At 42.7% G+C, this 17,449-nt stretch overlaps 1 protein-coding gene and 1 long non-coding RNA gene across 2 annotated transcripts in view; both read left to right on the top strand.

Moving 5' to 3' along the window:
• PIBF1 (progesterone immunomodulatory binding factor 1) overlaps window positions 1-17,449 on the top strand; it is a 182,403-nt gene that overhangs the window by 54,709 nt on the left and 110,245 nt on the right. The window lies entirely within an intron of this gene.
• The window catches only part of LOC109306448, a 20,785-nt gene that overhangs the window by 948 nt on the left and 2,388 nt on the right, over window positions 1-17,449 (top strand). The window contains exon 2 of the long non-coding RNA XR_002099994.1: window positions 8,689-8,692. This is a non-coding gene — a long non-coding RNA (uncharacterized LOC109306448). The remainder of the gene's footprint in view (window positions 1-8,688; window positions 8,693-17,449) is intronic.

Below are 17,449 nucleotides of genomic sequence, written 5' to 3'. Positions count from 1 at the left end.
CCCTATCCCCCACAGCCACATGGCTCCCCCACCCTTTGGCCCCCTCCCTGCATGTCCCATCCCTCATCCACCCTGGCCACTTATTCTCTGCCTTCCACCTCATCCCTGCCACTTACCTTCTGCAGCAGCTCCAGCTCCAAGGCAGTCAGCAGCTGCCTTGGCCATGGCTCAGAGCTGCTACTACTGCCAGGGCTAGAGCCACAGGTAAGGGGCAAGAAGAGCTGTCGGCGGAAGGGGTGGGGGACAGGCTGTGTGGTATCCTCTGCATTCCCTGCCAGCTGCACACACTATAGGTCTTCCTTGCACCTACACTGTGTGATCTCTCCTGTGCTCCCTGCCATGCAAGCTACTTTTGCCCAGGGTAAGCAGCGACTGAACTCCAGCTTTAGCCCCAGGCCAGTACTTGAATCTCAGATGAGGGTTTTTTTTGGTTTGGTTTGGTTTTTTTCCATGTTGATGCGGGGTGGGCATCTTGTCTTGGATCTGAGTAAATGCAGTATGTTGAACACACTTTAAAACTAAAAGACTGCATTTTACAATTTCAAAAATAGTCACAGGGAAGTCAAGATGGTCACAGTAAAAAGTTGTAAAGATTGGAGTCCTGCAATGAGAGATCTGTTACATTATTTTTCAGTGTATATATTAGTATATTATGAGGATTTTTTAAATTATTTCATGACATATGCATTGGATATACAAATTCTGCAAAAGGAAGAGAGACATTCTGAAAATAAAATAAAAAGATGGATGAAATTATATGTACTGAACATGCTGATTGTCCCTTGCAGGCGGAAAAATGTTAGCCTGTATGAATTTTTATGAAATATTTGCTTGATTTTTTTTTTTTAATGCTGTAGTTTACAGCTGATGCAGCCATTAAAACTTGCATATAATATAAATATTACTTCTACTATAATCAAAAAAATTCTTCTATACTTATTACCCACCACTTAATATAGATGCAAAAAAGCAATATTTATTTGTCTAACAAGTGATATATATTATAAATACAAAGGAAGGAAGAATAAGAAAGCAGTTAGACTAAACAGGATACAGATTAAAGAGTAAAAATTATTAACTATAGCCATTGTATTTAAAACTTAAGATTTGAAATGCCTTAATATTAAAATAGAACATTTCATTTTTTTAATTTTTTAAAAATATTTTGATAACAGAAGTGCTGCAAGTGCCAGTTTTGTATATTTGTTTGCAGACATAAGTTTCAAATCTTAGTACAGATAATTCAAGTTGTATATGTGTGGTGTTTAGGCCTTCTGGCTAATCTTAAAAAAAGAAAAAATCCTGTTTTCATGGATGTTATATTCATCTCTAACCAAAACTTCTTTTTTTCTGTTGCTCAGCAAGGTTGTTACGTTGCTATAATTTGTGTGACTTCAGTGACCTCCTGTCCCAGAAGTGACTGCATTTTTCATGTGTATATTTTATGAAGAGCTTTTGGATTCTTTGGATAAAAATACTCTAGAACTGTCATATCTTATTACTACTTTAAATTTTTATACACTGCAGAGTACTTAATATTTTAAATATTAAATATTCAGTTCAACCAAGACAAGTGCAAGGTACTGCACCTAGGGCAGGGGTAGGCAATGATTTTTGGCCAGAGTGCCAAAAAACCCACAGTGTCTACCGTGAAAGGTGCCAAAGTGCCAACATGACAGAGCAGCTGCTTGCAGCTTCCTGGCTGCAGCCGGCCCACGGAGCCTGGTCTACTTGCAGCAGGGCTTGCAGCCTCCCAGTCGCCTGCTGGGAGAAGCCTGGGCTCTGGCTGGCAGCAGCTGCTCAGAGCCCGGGCTGACGGTGGTGTGCTGAGCAAAATGGCCTTACGTGCCATACTCAGCATGCATGCCGGGGGTTGCTGGCCCCTGACCTAGGGAGAGGGAATCACCAGCATGCCTATAGGCTGGAGGATGACCTTCTCAGCAGTACAGTGGTAGAAAGAGATCTCAGAGTCCTTGTCAACTCCAAGATGAATATGAATCGTCAATGTGATGAAGCAATTAGCAGAGCTAACCGCTCTTTGTCATGCATTAGTAGGTGCATCATGACCAGGTCTAGGGAGGTGTCCCCTCTGTGCAGCACTGGTCAGGCCACAGCTAGATTACTGTGTCCAGTTCTGGGCACCGTAATTCAAAAATGATGTGGACAACCTTGAGAGGGTCTAGAGGAGGACCATTCATATGCTTAGAGGCCTGCAGGGAAGGTCTAAGGAGGAAAGACTGGGGGACTTGAACCTTTTCAGCTTCCACAAGAGAAGGCTGATGGGGATCTTCTGACTTATATATATTCACTGGGGGGGGCAGTAGGGAATAGGAGATATTCCAAGGGGTGTTCTGCTAAACAGAGTAACCAGAAACAATGGCCACAAACTGATGGAGAGGTTTAGGTTCAACATCAGAAACAACTTCTTCATGGTTAGGGTTGCAAAAATCTGGAATGGGCTTCCAAGGGAAGTGGTGCTCTCATCTACCTTGGGGGTCTTCAAGAGGAGACTGAACGAGCACCTGGTTGGGGTCACATGACCCCAGCACTTTTTCTTGCTACTGGCAGGGGGTTGGATTCAATAATCCTTTGAGGTCCCTTCCAACTCTAGCATCTTTGAATCTGTGAAATATTTTCTAAAAAATACTAATATTATTTGCCAAAGACTGTATTAGCTGTTGCTGCCACCTTATTTATTTACACCTTTTGCTTAACACTCAAACCTTATGGGTGCCTATACACATGCTCCAATGCATTCTAATTAGATTACTCAATTCTGCCGGAGCGTCCTTATTAGGATGCTCTAGCATGCCTCACCATCATGTTTATTCAGCATCCGCATTTCAAAATGGCCATGGGGGCACCGCTGAACAAGCTTTAGTTAAAGCGCCTGCCCCCCAGCCATTTTGTAACACAGGATGCTGAATACACATGATGCTGCAGCATTTTAATTAGAGCAGCTCTCCAGTAGCTGCTCTAATTAAAACTCGCCTCCTCCCCCTAGCCCAGAGTACATGTATAGACACCCTATATATGTAATCTGGATGAAACTGTATGACTAGGGTTCCTTCAGAACAAAGTTGAACCCGTTTTTCTTAACATTAGAGTAGCTCTTTCAAAGCTAGGCAATAAGGTTAAAAAAAAAAAAAATCTTAAAAAACTTTAGTCCATTTTGTAATATTTAGAGAATGTTTTATAATGTCTACCTGGTGTGTTGCTTTGCATATTAATACCCAGTAACATGTATTCAAAGTTAAGAACTTAACAATACAAATTGGAAGCAATGAATCTTCAATGAATATTTAACAGTTTTGAATTTTTGTTGTTGCCCCCACATGCAGCTTCCTTCCTCATTCTATCACTTAATAGATTCATACCCCTAACTAGGAAGTTTAGAGCCAGTCAAGGGTAGTTTCTGAAGGCTTTGGGATCCATCCCCACCCATCTGCTCAGGCCTTCACATTTTCTCTTTCATGGCGAACATTTAACGGTTCATTTTCTCCCAACCATTTTGTTTTCAACTTCAGCTTTTGTTTATATTCATGCAGTGGCAAATTAACATATCTTATGTGCATGCCACATTCATCTTACCCCAAAAATTAACCTTCCAAAACTGGGGTGCATGTTTTTAGTGAGGAACTGGATTTCTGCCCTGGAATGGCAGTAACAGGCCCTGCTTGGTACTGACTCACCCTAGCTGAATCCTCTGGCTGCTTGGAGCTGGGGTGGAGTCCTGTGATCAGCATCACTGCCCCTGTCCCTGCTGCCAAGCCAACAGAGGGTCTAACCAATGGCTGGGCAATTATTTCAACTGGAGGACTGCTGCTGCAGTTGTGAGGGGGTGTGAGCACCCTCGGGGTGCTCATGGCCCATGCAGGCGTAGCCACCTGACGGCATGCAACTCCAACCAGTTCCAGGAGCTGCGTGTGGTGGCAAGGAGCAGAGCCTGGCCAGCCCGCCCTTATCAACGTGCAGCTCCCGGGACTTTTGTACCACTGGGAGGAAGACTTTTGCAATGGAGTCAGCCCCCACTCTCTGCCACCGTATGCATCTTCTGGGACTGCTAGGTAGCAGGGGGCAGGACTCCCTGTCACTTCTGGTGGAGTGCCAGGAGCTGCATGTGGCAGCTGGGAGCAGGGAAGGCAGCCAGTTTCATCGCATGCAGTTTCCCCCTCCCCAGTGGCATGCGAGTCCCAGGAGCTGCACATGAGCCGTACTCCTTGCCACCACATGCAGCTCCCTGAATTGGCTGGAGCTGCATGCTGCTGAGTGGCTGTGCCTGCATGGCCCATGAGTGCCCTAAAGGCCCACTGCCTGCTGCTGCTGCCACTGATGGCTGGGGGTGTGTGGGGGCGGCCCTGCATCTTCCCTCCCACACCCATACCACACCCTGCCCACCCAAACTATTTATTCCCACCACACTACTGGGCATAGGCCAAGGACTCCATTCTTTTGCCAGCCCCAGCCTCATGCTCTGCACTACTGCCCAGCTGCAGCTTCCCTACCTGCTGCAGCATGGGCATGAGGAGGCCGGGGAAGCTTAAGCAGGTCCCTCAGTGGCTGCAGCAGTGGTACTGGCAGCCCCACCCAGAAGCTGTGCTCGATGGCCAGGGCCCTCATGCACATGAGGATAGGAACGGCAGCGAAGCAAGCAGGCTGGGCAGGGTACAGTTAATTGGCAGGAACCCACAGGGCAGATTAAATCACCTGGCAGGCTGGATTAAGCCTGTGAACTGTAATTTGCCCACCCCTCGTCTAACCACTACTGAATTACCTCCATTCTGTTGGAAACTAAATTGGCAGTAACTCTCAGAGGGTTAAACCCTTTGTTGGCCTTGAAGCACGGAAACAGGGAGTAATGTTGTCAATGGGACGTCACTGCTTCTATGTATGTTTAGAGCAGTGGTCAACAATGTTTTATGGTGGCAGACCAGAACAACCCAACTTGAATCCAAGGCAGGACATCATTAGGACCCAACTACTACCTCTGATATTATTTCCATTTCTTTCCACTACTTGGATGCACCACAGGGAAAACCAGTTGTGGACAGGTAAGGTGCCTCCCTCCCCTGTACTGAATGCATCAGAGAACCATGACTCTGCAGGTCATAGATTGCTGACACCTTGAGTAGGGGATTCAGGCCAGGGTGAGCCAATGCCATGGAAGGTAAGGCTGGAAAAATCTTTTCTTTATGTTTCCAAAATAAAGTGCATGTCTTATGTGGTTGGCATGCAAATAATCTGGTATAATCTTTATTTCTTCTTCTCTGGATCAGATATTTGGCAGCCCAATAGTTTCAGGTATCTGGATTTATCACTGTAGTGCCTCCCTTATAGTAATCTTCTGCTGTTCCTCCTATGACATGGAGGGAGCATCCTGCCTTATGTAAGACAGCATTTACAGCTTTTTTGGAGAGTTGTAGGATCATAAGTCAACCCCTACTAGATACTGGAGCAGATCCTCAACTTTTGGGAAAAACAACAGGATTCCTTTACTTCCTCTATGAACTGGAAAATAATTTTTTTGTTCAGGGATTCAGTTCAATTCAGTTTATTAAGGATTCTGGCTAAATGTCAGACTCTTGAAAATGACATAACACATGTACAACCATAATATAAATAAGTTCGAACAAAGTAACCAAACTACAAATATTATACTAAAATATAGCCCACCAACAAAAAAAATTAATATAAATATAGTAGTAAATCAAGACATGAATCTATAATATTCTTGTACATAGATCCACAATTGAGGCAATAAAATAAAATCTGATGTTAAAATATATCATTCATATCAGTAATAAAGGATATTTAACTCTAATTGCCTCAACCTTATAAGCAAAAATTGCAAGGCAGTTTACTAAATTTGGATCTTTTTACTGTAAAAGCCAGATTCATTTCTCTGTTTGAAAAATGTATCAATTTCTGCAAGAATGGTAATAAATAGGTTCTCCTTATGTCTTCATATAAAGAACATTCTAAAACATAGTGGATAGTATCTTCCAAAACTCCTGGACAGACTAGGCAACATTTTTTAGCCCTTGGAATGGAAAATCTACGTCCAGCCAGTACAGCTGTGGGCATCTGTTTGGTCCTGAGTCTAGTTAAAGAGGATCGCCATTTGTTATTGAGATTCAGCTGTAAATACCTTTCTTCCCCACAAATCTAATTTCCAAAGAGCATATAAAGGGGTAATATGAGTAGTCCTGACTACTGCAAAATCATTCTGCCTAGCAATATCTCATATCCTCTAGAAAACTCAAGCATTTTCTATGGAGGAGAAAAATCTTTCATTAACTTTGAGATAGTATCGCATCCCAGAAAGTGCAAAAGTATGGGAACGAAAAGCTAACCAGGGTAATTGGAGAGGAGGGGAATTATTAATATCTTCTATGTAGCATAATTTAAGCAGATAAGATGGTAAAAGGGGTACTGATGATAATATTAGTTAAAATAGAATCCATTCCTGTCTCTAATCTCGAAAAAAGATGCAGGAGTTGAAGGAGGAAAAGCCAGAAGAGCCCTAAGAAACTTGTTCCGAGGTAAATCTACATTACTAGCAGCATAATCCCATACTTCAGCACCATATAAGATCTGAGAGGTAACTTTGGCTTTATATATGCTGTTATAGGAGCTTGGACTGATCGTCCTGCTGTGGTTTCATAAAATTTCTTCATAGCCACTGCCGATCGGGCTGTGTTCAGGGGTTATATCTTTCAACCACAGAGTCAGATCATAGAAAGGTAAAGAAAGTTTCGTTTCCAAATGGCATCAATGTGCCAGTGTTTTGAAGATCAACAGCTAAAATATTTTACCCTTTGCCTCTGCCCCTGAGAATATGTTGAAGCATGTCTGAGCATAAAGAGAATCCAGTCATTCCTGTGAAACCCTTTCTCAGGTTGCAGTACAGGCAACCCTTGCCATTCATGGGGGATACATTGTCATATCCCCCGTAAATGGTGAAATCCACAAATAAGGCACTGTGTTCATGAACACGGAGCCGCTGGCGAGGGAGGGGCATGGCTCCAGCAGTGAGAGCCCAGCAACAGCAAGCACGGAGCTTGTAAGTGTATACAGTGTACTTAAAATGCGGGTTCATCATTCATGCATATTTGAAATCATGACTGCCAAACCCACGGGTAGCGAGGGTTTCTTGTATAATGGGAAATCTGCCTGTCAGGACCTGTGCTCCACCAGGAAAAGAGGCTCAGATTTCAGGCAGCAACAGAATGGAAATCATAACTGTCTTCTAATACTCAGCCATAAACTCTGTCTGGGAAGGAGGCTCAGGCCATGTCTATATGGTAGACTTAACATCCCCAGCCAAGATGTTTTCAGCCACATCATGCTCTGTCCCCTATACTAGAAATAGTGTAGCCATGTCTGTGAGTACCATATTATGGTTTTATTCAGTTGGTGGCAGTCTAAATGAACTTGTCACTTATTAGTGATGATTAAACACCAGAAGTGATCCGCTACTCTTGATTTAGGAGGAAGTTGATATACAACTGCTTGGGGGTGTTGCTGCCAGGAACACAGTACATGTATTATATAATAATTTGTCTGAAAGGCTGTTGCTGGTTCCAGCTAAAGCATAAGGTGCACTTCAGAGTCTGCAGTCAAACTAGAGGCACACAATGTTTCTACATCCTGCAGAGCTGCACCACCTTAGACTAAGTAACACGTCCTCCCTTCCTGTGTTCAGATAAATGACATGTTATATGGAAACGTGAATTATCAGAGGTTATTTGTGGTATACTTGAGGGATTGGTTTTAAGACTTGTTTATTTTTTTTAGTTAGCATCACTAGTATAAGGAGCAAATTTGCTTTGTGGAGATTTCTGGAAGACATAAAGCTAGAGGGGGATGAGGTTTTGCTTGTATGAAAAAGGGTTGGCTTATTAATACCCAGGAAAAATCCAATAGCCTTCTGGAGTAGAGTAATAAAAATTATACATATTGCAAAGCCATGCATGCAGATATTAATGACAAGAATGTTTGCTGTAAGATGGGGCCTTATAGACTGGTGGAGGAAGATATGCAACTGTTTACTGGTTAACTTATAGAATAGTGACAAGCTGCCAGGGTGATGCAGCCATTATTACAGTTGTTAGGTGCATTAGGCAGGGTCCCCACCACATCCTGGTGCTGTTGCTGCTGCTGCTGCTGCTGCTTGGTCTGTAACTGCTTATTCATTGGAGTTACCCCTGCATTATTCATGGTTAACCTTCCTTGAAAGTCATTCCACACATTGGTTAGCAATACAGCTCTGCCTCACACATGGCAATGATTTCCCTCCTGAAAAGCCACATCTATCATTTGACGGTCCTATGGCACGATGAGCACAAGTCGCCAATATAATAAGCCTACCCAATTCCCAGACATGCGTCTACAAGTCCTCAATGGTGGAGCAGGCAGAAGAAGATGTTAGAATCCAAATGGCTGCAAAGGTGGATGAAATCTGCAGTGGACTGAGATCCCCATTTGTCTTGGTCTCCTTGCCATTGGATCAAGGTCCCATTCTGTCAAGAGGCACGTGGAAGCTGATGTGCAGCAGCTTCTTCATGATAAAAGAAGTTACACATAGGCATCTTCCATGAAAACAGCTTTTTCAGCATGTTCCTCAACTTTTCCAGCAGGTTTCTCAAGGTGACCAACTAATAGTGACAGAAGCAGGATTACAAGCAGGATTGTGAGGTCTGGAAGCTAGTCATGACCTAGTATAAAGATAGCAATTACAGGAAGATCATCTAGCACTTGGACAAGACAGGAATGCGATTTGACACCTGTAACTGTGACTGAGCAGCCATTTTCAGGATCTGCGCTGCTCAACCCACATGGGGAGGAGACTAGAAAAGGCACCCTAAACATAGCCTGTCTAATAAAGTACTCTGTATTTCTTGCTGACTGCATAACCATGTCAGTTGGTATCACCTTTGCTGTGGTCAAAAATACCAATGAAGACAAACCATCATATTTGGGACTTGGAACATCAGAACCCTCATGGACAGCCCTAATAGTGAATGCCCAGAGCATCATACTGCAATCATGGCATGTGAACTCAAGCGACACAACATTGTAGTTGCACTGAATGAGACTCAGTGAATGGGAGATGGGTAGCTCAAATAACATGGAAGTTACTGTACCTTCTTCTGGAAGAGTAAACAGGAGGGGGACTTCCGGCTTCATGGAGTTGGTTTTGCCATTAAGCATGAACTTAAACCAATTCAGTGAGTTCCCTATCAGAATTAATAAGCACCTCATCACTCTGTCTTAAGCTGGCAGAGGAGCCAACATGCCACAGTCATCAGTGTGTATGCCCTGACTCGACACTGCCAATGAAACCAAGGAGGAATTCTACACCAACCTTGACAAAGTCCTATCTGGCATTCCAGAAGGAGACAGACTTATCAACACCAGAGTCAGATTTCAACACTGGAGTCAGGAGGGATTCTGACCTCTGAAAAGGAACCGTTGGCAAGGACGGAGTTGGAAAGTTCAACTCCATTGGCATCCTGCTCTTGACCAAATGTGTGGAACATGGACCTACCATCCCAACACCCTGTTACGCCCAAAAAACAGGCACAAGCATCATGGCAGCACCCATGATAAAAGCATTAGCAGCTAATTTACTATGTCATCGTCTGTGCTTGGGATAGGAAATGTCCACATCACCCAAAGTTTACTAGGAGCCAATGATTGCTGGACTGATCAGCAGCTCATCCACTTGGTTATGTCACTCCAACTGGCTCCCAAATGACAGCTATAGCAGAAGCAATGCCAACAGAATATCAACATTGAAAGACTCGAGGACCCAAGCAAGCAGGATCTCTTTCACCAGTGCCTCAGTAAAAAAAACTGGTGAATTCCAATCATCAACAATGAGAGAATATCAACAGTGAAGAGACACTTGGATTGTATACCCAGAAACATCAAAACCAGTTTGATGAGAATGATCAACTCTTGGATCTCCTGGTCGATCACAAGTGCAAGGCCTTTTGTACTTGGCAAAGCAACACCAACTCCAAGCAAAAGAAACTGAATCTCTAAAAAGCTAAGGCAGAGGCCCAAAGGAGGGCCCATGATATGAAGAACAAATGGTGGGAAGACGAGGCTGAGGAGATTCGACATCTTGCTGACATCCATGATATGCATAGTTTCTCCAGTTCCACCAAACCCATCTATGGTCTGATCACTCAAGGACAACCCCCTTGAGACCTAAGGATGGAGGAGACCTGATCAAGGAGAGGGAAGCCATCAATGCCCATTGTAAGGAGCATTTTGATGACCTTCTCAGTCAAGACTCTGTTGTCGATGAGGGTGTTCTCAACTCCATCCTGCAACACCCAGTCAGAGATTCTTGGAATCCCTCCAACCCTTGATCAGTGAGGAAAGCTATCGAGCAGATGAAGAAGAGCAAGGCATCAAAAGCAGATGGAATCCCCACTGAAATCTTAAACATGGAAGAGAGGAGCTCACATCACAGCTTCGTGCCCTCATTTTAAGGATCTGGAATGATGAGGAAATGACAGATAGCCTAAGGGATGCCATGATTGTGACAATCTTCAAGAAAGGAGACAAGTCTGACTGAAAACTACAGAGGGATCACTTTGTCCACAGGAAAGATCATTGTGAGAACCCTTCTGAACCCTCTCCTCCCAGAATATCCCTGTGGGTTTAGGGCATCAAAAGGCACAACTGACATGATCTTCACAGCTTGCCAGTTGCAGAAATGTTGGGAACAACATACATCTCTGAATGGCCTTCTTTGACTTCATGAAAGCTTTCAACTCTGTCAACTGAAAAGTGTTGTGGAAGTTCCTTCTGAAATACGGATGCCCATTGAAATCTGTTACCGTTCTGTGCCTGGTCCATGATGATATGCAAGTGATGGTTCTCAGTAATGGATCTCTCACAGATTCCTTTGAGGTTAACTACTGAATGGATAGTAAGCTGTTAAACTCAGCTGACTGTGAGCCAAAACCAAGACCACCCTGACCACAATCATTGAGCTCCAGTACGCTGATAATGCCATAGTATGTGCTCACTGGGCAGCAGACCTTCATGCAATCATCGACGTCTTTACTGAGGCATACATATACAATCCAAAAACTTCCATGTTATTTGAGCTACCCAATCTCCCATTCACTGAGTCTCATTCAGTGCAGCTACAACGTTGTGTTGCTTGAATTTACATGCCATGATTGCAGTGTGATGCTCTGGGTGTTCAGACTATAGGGCTGTCCATGAGGGTTCTGATGTTCCAAGTCCCAAATATGATGGTTTGTCTTCATTGGTATTTTCAACCACAGCAAAGGTGATACCAATTGACATGGTTATCCAGTCAGGAAGAAATACAGACTACTTTATTAGACAGGCTATGTTTAGGGTGCCTTTTCTAGCCTCCTCCCCATGTGGGTTGAGCAGAGCAGATCCTGAAGACAGCTGCTCAGTCACAGTTACAGGTGTCAGATTGCACTCCTGTCTTGTCCAAGTGCTATATGACCTTCTTGTAATTGCTACCTTCATACTAGGTCATGACTAGGAGCTTCCAGACCTCAGAATCATGCTTGTAATCCTGCTTCTGTCACTATTATTTGGACTGATGGTTAACATTCAGAAGACTAAGATCCTCCACCAACAAGCTCCTTATGAACAGTCCTCAGCTCCGGTAATCCAGAAACACAAGCTCTGGAGAACATTGAGTACTTCCTGTACCTTGGAAGCCATCTCTCACAGAAAACTGACTTCAACAAATAAATCCAACATCACCTCAAATATGCAAGTGCAGCCTTTGGACACCTGAGGAAATAGTTGTTCAAAGATCATGACATCAGATCTTTAACCAAGTTCATGGTTTATTAAACAGTTGTGATCCCTACCTTGCTGTATGGAGCTGAGTCATGGACAACATAAAGGAGACATCTAAAGTCTTTGGAGAAGTACAATCGACATTGCCTGTGGAAGATCCTCCAAAATCCAGTAGGAAAACAGAACTGTGAAGGAATCCCCCATGCTTTCCTAGTCTGAGACAGCCCAGGCCCCAACCTCCCCTCTTTCAAATTGGATTTAACTTGGTCACTTAGGTGACTGAGCTGTACAAATTCCTGAGAGAGAGGGAAGACTCACTCTTCCTTTGTCCTGGAGCAGGCATTTTGGGATAGGGAAGGCAGTCATTTTGTGAACACACACAGAGAAGCCTCCAGCCTCTGGAGCTCCCTTATCCTCTGGATGAACATGTGAGTAACTTATTTGAAATTTAGCCAGTAAATTAGGGTTATGTAATTTTAGATGCATATTAAAGGGTCCTCAAACCCATTCTGTTTTGCACAAGGTGTTTTCTTTTAATAGTTTTCTGTCTTGTACCTTTTCCTCATTCTCTGCCTCTCTGATCAGTAAAAGGCTATATATTACAGCATGCCTAGCTCTGAACGCTTGAGAGGAAAGATAGGCCTTTTTGCTCCTAGCAGAGCTCGGCTGATTATTAATTCTGTCCTGCCTGAGAATATCCTGAGATGCTATAAGCAGCACCCAGAAATACTACCAGGGGGCAAAGCACCCCAAGGTCTGCAGGGTTTGTGTATCCTGGGCTGCACAAAGCCCTAACAGACCAGTGCCCAGGTGGTGGCAGCACTACCCCATGCTTGTGAGGGTACTCCAGGTAGTGGGGCTGGCCGAACATAGGGGGGACACCCAAAGCATTGTTTTGAGTCGGACACAGTGAAGTGGGTGGCTCATGATAGTAGCACTCCTACTGTCCCACCACAAGAACCAACATTCAGAGTCCTCCTGCAAACAAACACTGTGAGCGTCAAAGGGATGGTCACCTGAAATCAATTTCATTGGGCTGGCCCTTTAATTTGGATGTCCATTTCCAGACTCCCAAACCATGTTTTATTCTCCTAGCTCAGCCAAGGCTTATACTCAAGAGGAGGGCAGAGAAAGTGCTTCAGGGACATCCTCAAGGCCAACTTAAAATGCAACATCAGCATCAACTCATGGGAGACAGTCACCCAGGACCACCCCAAATGGAGGACCAGTCTGCTGCAGGGATTTCAGTACTTTGAGATTTCACAACAACACTAAGAGTTGGAAAAGTGGGAGCAGCAGAAACAGCATGTTGCGAGCCAATTCAAGAATCTAGCGCCACCCACTCCACACAGAAACGCATGTGAGTTGCAGTAGAGTCTGTTGATGTTAGATAGACCTCATCAGCTATCTTCATACACAGATAAGAGAGTTATGAAAGACAGTCATCCTTGACTACAAAGGATTGCTGAAGAGAAGCATTAGGCAGGTCTAAGTGTATTCTTTTTTGTTCTTAACCTAACATTTTAGTTTGGTTTTAATTAAAAGTTTTTGGATTGTATTTGACCTCAAAGGACACATTTACGGGAAAGCACACACTTTATATTTGAAAGTAGAGATTTATTATAACATTAATATGGAAGTCACTGGCATCCAGGAACCTGGAGAAGTCCTGTCCTTTAGTGATGCATGCATGGTACCTCCCCTAGCTGTTTATAAGGAGCAAGTAGGATGCCGACTTGGGGACCACTCAGCCGAGGTATCTTATATGTATGTAGTATAGATGACAGTTGTAGCTTGGTCATCTCATTCTAGCCAGAATGCCAAGACCATAAGTTTTCAGAGTGGTTGAAACCAAGATAGTAAAATTTTATACCAGTTGGTACTCTAGGCTTCTAGGAAACTACTCACAAAAGTTTCTAAGTGCATGCGTATTGCGGGTAGACAGAGGGAAGAGGCATTATACCAGTCTCATCTTGAGAGAGATTTCTGAAGTAAGTTAGTAAGTTTTCATTCCTTGGCCCAAGGTCCTTTTTTGGTAGAGGAGTACTTTGTTTCCCACAGTTCCTTGAGTAAGATGGAATGACTTCCATCCCTGACTATTATTTGACTGTAATAATAATTACATCTTTCAGCTTATTCTTCCCCTCTTCCTACCAGCTTCTGTGATTCATTGCTTGTTACTATCCATTCGTAATAAATGAGGAGAGAGGCTGTGCATTGTTTGTGGTTTGATAGTTTTCTGTTAGCAGCTGCTTCATTTAGTCCATCCTGGTAGTTTGCTAGATGACTATATACAAATCTAAGCTTCTCTCCAAAAAAGGAGACTTTGACACATTGTTTTTTCTAAATTAAAAAAAAAAGTTACTGAAGAATTTCTACAGCTTTGAAAGATCATACAAGTAGCCTGACCTGAAAAGGCAGAGCTTAAAGGTGAATCCTCAAGAAACAACATTACATCGCCTCTGAATTTGTTATAGATTGGTAGGCATTAAGGAAGAATGAGGAGAGAAACTGTCAAAAGAAAATAAGCACATAGAAATATTCTAATTTTATACTTTACAAGAGATGAAAGGGGGAAACAAAATACGGAGCCATACAGGAGTGGTTTAAAGTCAGTGCGGTGGTGCAGTTGCACCACATTCCCTACCTTCAGTTCCTGCTGCCGAAACTTAAAAAAGCAACTGCATGGGAGGGGCAACAATGAGGAGTCAGTTGATTTCATGTTTTGTTATAATTTACCTGAGTCCTGCTAATCTGTCTTCATTCCATAGGTGTTAACAACCCATTCTCCTCTTTAGTGGTGTTAATGTTCTAGTATTTAAACTATCCTTTCTTCTGCAGTTTTGCTGTCAGCCATTGCTGGCACTGTCTTTCTTCTATTTCACAGTCTTGCAGACTGTTTTTAGCTCTAACTGAAAACCTTTATTCAGGTGTGGTAATATTAAGTCAGGTGTAGAAATGACTAACATCGAAGTGTTAGAGGCACCATCAAGGCACTCGAGAAGACTCATTTTGTTTTATAAATCTGAATAAGAGATGTATATTTAACTAATAATTACTAGAGGATTAATGATGCAATATCTTTTGACTTTTGACTTTTTTGCCTTTTGACTTTTTTTATACATGACCTAACAACTTAGTGAACATTCCCGTAAAGTTATAGTTCGTCTTGCTTTAATCTTTCTCTGAACAGCATAACTCTAGGCTCCTACCGTATTAGTAAAGTTTCTCTTTAACTGGAAAAAAATGTGTGTCATGTTATGTTGATGATGCACAGTCACCAACTACACCCCCCTTTTCAAAACCCTAGATCTGTCCATGATTCTACCCCACCATCTTTATTTCTAACTGTTCCTGAACAGAGCATTTTTTTCAATACCTATGCTCCACTAATGATTGTTATTCCACCACAAAGAACATAGCACTCATGGGGATCTCCCAGGTTTCCCAGGTCATTCCAGTCTTCTACAACCGCAAGGCAACTATGTGATAAACATTTGTCTAGAAAGGTTCAAAAGAACAGCCAGTCTGATTTCTCTTGCACACTACATCTGCTAAGCCCCCCTTAGCATCCCACAACAAACTTAGGACCTGTAGTACAAAAAATAGTCTTTTGTGCCACAGGAAGAGAGCAGGGGAGACAAAGGTGCCACAAGCTTTTCTTCTAAAATGGCTAGACATATGTTAGGTAAAATATATGATGACCCTAGGAAGAGGAAAATGCTACCAGAGAAAATTAAAAAGAAAAAAAGAGCTCAATCTGACCAAGGGAAAATTCCTTCTTGATCTCCAACTTTGTGACCAGTTTAAACTTGAACCTGTGAGCAAGACATCCTGGCCAGGTACCTAAGAACATCAAAGCCACTAAAAGGGAGAGGGGGTTGTATGGGATGAAGAGAGATTAGCAGGAATCAGAAATTATAATGAGCCATGAAGTCCACTGACTCCTCAGTACTGCCTGAATAGAAATGCCACTGCCCTTCCTAGGCAGTTGCTTTTAAAGTTTGGGTGGATTAGCAATCAAAGGTAAGGGAAGTGGTGCAACTGCACCATTACAACCCCCCTAAATCCATCCTATATTGCTTCATATTTTATTTTCCCCTCTCATCTGTTATAAGGCCCAGTTTCCTCTTCTGGACACTGGTTTAGTAATTTTACGAGCAGGCATATATAGTCACATGCAGTCTTTTAAAGAAATGTATTGTGAATGCTAAAATAAAATAGCAGATATATTGTCAAAATACCATATTTTTTCACTGGCATTTCAGAATAAAATATTTCAAAATGTGTATTATTGCAACTTAGCTGAATAATGTGGTTGTTGATTTCATGTCATCTGGAATTTTTTTCTCTTAAATAATTCTGCCTGTTCACATGGAAGAAAGCGCCTGCTTGCCTTAAGGAATAGACTATAGATCTTTATTGACTACTTGTATAGAAGTGTTCACATGTTTACTATGATTTTTCTTTGAACTCTTAAAAATAATTTTTACTTTGTAGCTAAAAAAGGGAAAATTACTTTTAAGAAAAATCTAGTCATGCTATTTTGAAACTGAAGGTAGACACCTTTTTCACTAGCTGATTTCAGGGGCTCCAGGATCTTCAAACTATCAGACTAATAATAATCTTGTAATAATATAGGAGACAAGGAGAATTGTTAAAGCTTTTTAAATTGATTATCCTGTTTGCTGCAGGAAGGGAGAATAGACAGGAGTGGGGATTAACTAAGGTAGAAATGTATTAACATATATCTCTCAGCTTTTTGGCAGTTACTTTTCCCATGCAGTTCACCACTTCTTTGTAGTCCTTATCCACGTGGCAGTAAGCTGTCACCAGCCCTACAACCGTGTCAACTTGATCCTGGTAGTTGTTGGGATTCCCATAACTCTTCCCTAATATCAGGAATGTAGGAGGGAAGAGAGGCTATCCAGTTCTTACTCACATGATGGGGTGGGGTAGGAGAGGGTTCCCCACAATTCAAAATGGTAGTCCAAATATAGAAACAGGTTTGTAAGCCCTCTTTTTGGGAATGCTGGAGCCAGTAAACATGCCTCACTTCTGCTGTCCAGCCAACTGGCTTTAGAGCTCTATTTTCACAAAATTCCATAAGAAAAATTTTAATCTGTTAAGTGATCAAGAGTGTTCCCCCCAACCCCACCACCACCTTGCTGGCTCAGAAAAATAACCTTTTACCTCTGAAGCTGCAAGTAGGGGCACTCGGGGGACACTGAAGAGAAAGTAAACAAATGCAATACAAATGAAGGTTTTAGAGTTGAAGCTACAGTAGCAAAAATGCTTGTATTGTTTTCTACTCCCTCTCCATCTGGAACCTTTAAGGTGGGTGCACTTGGAGCATATGCTACCTAAGCACTCTCCAATCCTGAAAGCATGCCATTGAGGCCACACCAATGGGCCAGTCAACCCCCATTAACCCATTATGCAAGGATCCAATTCTCAAAGCTAACCATGGACATCTCTGAGCAGGCCTTACCAGCATATTTCTGGATTTGGAGCCTTCATGTGGAAGCAGGTGGCATGGCATCTTTGGCACCATACAGATTGGAACATGCCAATGCTGATTCAGCATAGTTTCATAGTTTCTAGGGTCGGAAGGGACCTGAGTAGATCATCTAGTCCG

This window comes from Crocodylus porosus, unplaced genomic scaffold (assembly GCF_001723895.1).
Source record: "Crocodylus porosus isolate Cpor-Errol unplaced genomic scaffold, CroPor_comp1, whole genome shotgun sequence".
Taxonomy (NCBI): Eukaryota; Metazoa; Chordata; order Crocodylia; family Crocodylidae; genus Crocodylus; species Crocodylus porosus.
This window is presented reverse-complemented; position numbering and strand designations above follow the sequence as displayed.